The sequence below is a fragment of the Anopheles darlingi genome, chromosome 2, assembly GCF_943734745.1.
Source record: "Anopheles darlingi chromosome 2, idAnoDarlMG_H_01, whole genome shotgun sequence".
Lineage (NCBI taxonomy): Eukaryota > Metazoa > Arthropoda > Insecta > Diptera > Culicidae > Anopheles > Anopheles darlingi.
The window spans coordinates 57,733,297-57,739,213 of NC_064874.1; the positions used below are offsets into that span (position 1 = coordinate 57,733,297).

At 40.8% G+C, this 5,917-nt stretch overlaps 1 protein-coding gene across 7 annotated transcripts in view; it reads left to right on the plus strand.

Moving 5' to 3' along the window:
• The window catches only part of LOC125949975 (locomotion-related protein Hikaru genki), a 97,391-nt gene extending 96,214 nt beyond the window's left edge, over nucleotides 1-1,177 (plus strand). For all 7 annotated transcript variants that reach the window (XM_049677487.1, XM_049677486.1, XM_049677490.1 and 4 more), the window contains one exon: nucleotides 1-1,177. This exon is cut by the window's left edge and continues 1,490 nt beyond it. The gene's annotated coding sequence lies outside the window, so the exon portion shown is untranslated.
• The last annotated feature ends 4,740 nt before the right edge of the window (nucleotides 1,178-5,917 follow it).

The window sequence follows — 5,917 nt, forward strand, 5'->3', positions numbered from 1 at the left end:
GCAATCCCGTCTCGAACCTATAATCAAAATGTCTATACAGATACATACCCTCTTTACAAAAACTGAACCATACCGAAAGCAAAGAAAAGCCAATATTTACACACAACAAAATAGTTCTACTCACTCTCACTCAGCGTCAATCCACCAAAATGGTTAGGACAACAACGTTTGTTAACTGTTTCGATTGTTAATCTTCAACGGCTACGAGGAATCCCAGATACCACACAAACCATGAAAAAGATAAAAAAATCCCCAATCCGAACGATGATTTTAGATTGTGCTTCAGCAGATGGCTATCTTGAAAACCATAAGACAGCCACCAATTGCTGCAACATTCACTCTCGATCTGTTAACCCCTTGTCTTGTTCTAAGTGGTGCTAGTGGTTTCCACGGTGAGTGCTCCACTACCCGCACACTGAGCACCCGAGAAATTCTATCATCATCCTCACGCAATCACCAGCAGCTGCTGGTGTCCTTCTGTGTCGCCAAGGGACCGGGTATGTGCAATCGGGTTTTCATTTAGCTCATTAGGTAGTACATCTTGGGCTTCTCTAAGTGCCCGATCATCATTACATCGTGCGGGTAAGTGCCGCCATCGAAAGTAATGTGATGTTGATTGAGCTGTGTAGAAGGCGACTAAGTACAGCCGTTGTCGTTGAGCAATCACCACAAATGGCGGCACGCTAACGAGTCTCCTAGTGCAATGGTACACCTAATGCCTCTCCTGTCCTGGATTTTGCTTTTTTGGAAAGAAGCTGTGTAATCGGAAGCACCGGTTTGTTGTACGATGTTAAAATAAACACCTAATGCATTTACTACACCTTAATGGAAACATGAAGGAACACATGGGTTCTTAGGATGCATGGAAAGGAGCCATGGTAAGGCGATGAAAATGTTTTAAGGATTTTAACTTCCATGGGCAAGTTTGCCACAGTAGCAAAGCTGTGGAGCAGTTTCGGGTAATGGTTTTCTACGGATAAAACGGATATGGCTGTAGGACGGTCACGGAGTAGCCAGTATTAAAAAAGTGAGAGTGAGAGAATGCGATGGAGCAATGTAAGGGCCGTTGCGTTATCAGTGCGTGTATGCTAGCTCCATACACCTTCACCGCAGTTTATTGAAATGATCTGTATCTATACTGAGTAAGAAACACACAAAGTAAAAAATAAAAAAAAACCTTTATGTAAAACAAACACAATTTTCTTCAATATCATTTCTCTTCAATACGAGCTAACCACAAACAATAGTGTTCCCGTTCCGTGTCTCCCGTCTTTTTTCCATTTTGCTTTAAACGGAATAACCCAGCTAAAAAGGTTAAACAATCGTTATTTTCCGTTTCTTTATTTATTGATGATCGGAAGAGATTAGCAGCGAATGAATAAAAAGAAATCGAAAATTTCATCAGCTCGTCATGTCGAAAAAGAGTGTCCGATCATGGTATCGATTACATTCGAAGCCCTTTTTCTTTGATTTGTCGCTTGGTTGGCTAAATGAATTGAAAACATTAAGAAACCAAGAGTATTTTTGGTAGGTCACGTACGGTGAACATTCGTAACTTTTTCATTTTATTGGATTGTTCTTTTGGTGTACATTATAGTGCGAAACATTCTACGTATTGAAGTAAGTGGCTCAACTCGCCCACAATGTCCTGAGGTAATATATTCGCAATGTCCTGAGGTAATATATTCGTGATCTTCACAATGACAAAAATTTACGAAGCTGTAATGGAAAGTATGACCGAAGATACATTTAATGGAGACACATTAAATATTGCGTTATAAGACCTTCTACTTTAGATTGCTGCAAACGCGCTTTAGCAATCTAAGCGAACCAGTAAGTAATCATTTCTTTTTGCAAAACTCTATTCTAAATTTGGAAGACGTCTGGTGGGGCGCAGATATGATCTATTAGATTTATTAACCAAAATACAAAATTGACTTACTTACTGTGACTAAAAACTGTATATTAATCCCTTAATGTTGGAGTTGGAAGTCTATAGAATCGCTCCTTATGCAAGCTGGTGTTTGAAAAGAATCACCATGGCTGGGATTCATATTCATTATTGGAAGTTGAACAAAGAATATTCGAATTCCCCAGAGACAGGAATTCTTCAGGGGTATGCTGAAGGTTTAGAGTCCAACAATTAAGCTAAGGAAATTTATATCAACCGACACAACAGATGACTTTCAAGACACTGGCTTCAAAACATTCCAATGTCAGGCTTATGTAGTAGGGATCGTACATGATTTTTTTACCTTTAATGTTATCTTGTCTCTATCTCCCCTCATAGACCTTTTCACCGTTTCTTAGAACTCACCGTTGTGTTTGCCTGTCTTTAATTTTCGCGTTGCTATTGCAGGTAAATTTATCTGCTTGGATTGTCTCTTCTTTACGTTCATTCGGTTTTTCAGATACGTGTTCTGCTACCAAATCCTAGGTAGATCGTATGGGTAATAGAAATGTCCAGAATTTAAAAAAAAGCATCCAAATACTATGGTGTTTGCTGAGTTCTTAAGGTTATTAAAACTAGTCCACAGTGCTATTCTAAAACTTTGATCCTCAGTCCTCAGGTCTGGCTAGACCCGTCTGCTTTTACGTGCATTGGTATGGCGCTGCGTATGTGCTCATTTGGATTGTATATACATACATATGTTTTTTGCCTTTTTTTTTATTTAGAATATGTTGAATTACATGTGTGAGGGAGAAAAAATACCTAAAAGTAATTCTGATCACAAAAAACCCGTATTTTTCTTTCGTTCATTTTTGTTATTTATTTTTGGTATTATCAATGTTGTTTGAACAAGGGGTTTGAAATTTCAATAAAATTTTTTAAGAAATATAATATGAACTCTCTTAAGGGTTCGATGAAGAGCAAGAAAAACAACAATAACTGACTTTTGAATGTTGTTGGCACACTGGACTAGTGCATTTCGAACAGACAAAACGAGTCTTGCGCCGCAATTTATCACCACCATGTAAACATATTCTACAGTCTCGCTTTCCTGTTAATGTTTCGGCGCCGGATCTTTGAACAACTACTTCATTTATTGGGAGATTTAGTTTTTAACCGAAGAACGATTCAATGGCCAAACGAGTTTTGAATTGCGAAATAACATGAACGTTGTTCTTCCGATTTTCGAGGTTGGCAAAAACTAATGTTTTCGATAGCGTATCAAAAAACTTATGTCTTGCATCCTTTTTGCGGCTTCCTCCGTTTTCTCTGCAAATGATGAAAGCAGCCAAGCCCATAACATCCAACATGTTGCAAAAGAACACAAATGTCCATCGATTTGTTTTCAATTTTGTCGTGTAATGTGCCACCATTCGATCCATACAAACGTCTCCCGCTTTATTTGCATTGTAATATAAAATCGCTTCGGGTTTCTTTGCCTCGCCTTCGACGTTTTTCGTGTGGTGAACGGTCGAAAGTAGGTTGTCAACGCTATTTTGCTTTGGCACATAGCTACAGAGCGAAACAGTGTTGTCATGAAAGCCGAAGGCACTCGATAGAACAGGGCGTCTCGGGTCCTTTTTGAATTCCTTGGGCAGACATTTTTTGTTTGCTCGAATTGTGCCAACTAATGCAAGGCCAATAGCAGCGAGTCGTTGGGCTCCTTCTAATGTCACGAAGAAATTGTCAGCTACCATTGTTCTGCCAGTGTTGGCATATCGGTTTGAAAATTCCATCAACACATTTTCATTTGGTATCTGCTCAGGTGTTGCTTCTTGCTCTTTGCCCGTACACAATTTGCCTTGTAATCGAAATTTCGTTTTCGAGTCGCATGACCACAACACTTTTATTCCATATTTGGCTGGTTTCGATGGAATATACTGCGCAAATTTGGTTCGGCCACGATATGGAACAAGTTGCTCATTGACTGTAATATTTTCGTACGGTTCAAAGTTTTTGCTAAGGTTTTCATTCAAAAAATTCCATATAACGCGAACGGCAGCAGCTTTATCGAATTGCTGACGACTTGAACGGGTACGACCATCATCAAAACGAATATATCGGCACAGTGTAGCGAATCGTTCGAAAGCCATGGCAGCACTAAATAATGGCAGATTATTAGAGCTTCACAATATCCGTGCATCTTGCGTATTATTGTGTGTAAGACCGATAGCCAAAAGTATACCGATAAATGCCTCCAGCTCAGTACTGGTTAAATCATTCCAAACTCTTTGATTCGACTTGGGATGTGCTCCATTCCATTTCGCTACTGCATCTCGTGCATATCGGTTTGTTTGGCTGATGATGATGGATGAAATTATCAGAGAAAAAAATAGTTTGAATACCTCGACTGGAATGTTGTTTGAAGTCTTGGGTCCACCGTGACTACGAAAAGTATTGTGTTGACGAATGCGACCTGGATTTGGTTCATTTTTATTGCATTCGGTGCCGTCCTTGCCGTAAATAAGCTATCATTATTCCGTTGTTGATTCGCACCACTGGTTTGTTCGCTTTCACCACCTACAGCATGCTCATCGCCTTCTTCCTCTTCGTCACTATCAAAAATTTCATTCGGCTCTATTCGTAAATCGGTTTCAATATCAGATGCGTCATCGTCCGGCACGTAATATTGATCTGTATCAACATCATCACCATCAACACTGTATAGATCTTCTCCTTCGGTTTCATCATCCCCATTTTTAAAATCATTCACCAAAGCTGTTGTCAATCGCGAATAACAATCAACACTCAAACCTCTTCCCCCTACAAAATTAAGCGCGTGGATTATTTATTTGGTGCCTAAAATATGTATTTAATGAGCGTGCTATGCGGTTAAGTTTCAATCGGAAACTGAAACGTAAAAAGTGTCGTGGCTCTTGAAAAGAACAGATGAGAAGAGAATGGAAAAAGTGGGGTAACCTAGAATGCACACAAACACGTTTCGCTGTGCTCTCTTATGTGTATCTTTTGCGGTATTTTTATATGAGTCGGCTTCCTCACCGAGTGAGGTGTGCGACCTTTTCGCCAGGCATATCTCCCGTTTGTTCGTGGATCCAGCTCATTCTTCTATGAGTCTCTCTTCTGGCCTTTCCCGCACACCTTATGATCCCCTATCCTTAGACGCAATGCCTATGTTGGAGAGCGGCGTCTTGACTGCCCTTGTTAAACTGAAGCTCTCTCACAGGATTCCTTCTTCGGTGTTCAACGTTTGGAGGGTTGCAGAACCCTTTCGCCCTGATTCTGGTTCGGCTCTTCAGCAGATCCTTGCGTGAGAGGTCGTTTCTGCAGGGCTTGAAGTCTTCATGGCTCTTCCTGGTCCACAACAAAAGGTTGTCGTAAACCACGACTATCGCGGTATTTCCCTCCTCCATGCAACGTCCAAAATCTTCGAATCAGTCTTTCATTCTTTTCTTCTTGCTCATACCTCTCTCCTTTGTCACTATAAACCAACAGGTTCTTATGCCTAAGCGTTCTATAGCGCCCAACCTCATGTCCCTTATGCATCCCATCTACCCTGCCGCTAGCTACCGGCGGCCAGGTGGATGTGGTCTATACGGCCTTTAATACCGCATGCGAATGCGTCTCACATTACCTGATGGTTGTTAAGTTAAGGCAGATGGGGTTGCGCAATCCACTCTGGTCTTGGATTCCGTCCTTCTTTACGTCTTGAGCCGCCTTCTCTTTTCTCTGTTCATGAACAACTGTTCCGTAGTGCTCCCTCTCGATGATCTTCCACGAAGTAGATTGGTTGTTGATGTCACGGGTTCAAGCAATTAAAAGAATCAAAGCCATTCTTTGAATCAAATATTTTTGGATATCCTTTTTATTGTGCTCAACCTTTTTTTTTTAATTTTACAAGCATAGTGAAATACATTTTGTACGAACCTGGGCAAAGACACCAGGAACAGTGTGGGACTCCCACCCACTAAACCACTCGCTTGGTTCCTGTTACCTCCCCTTCGCGGC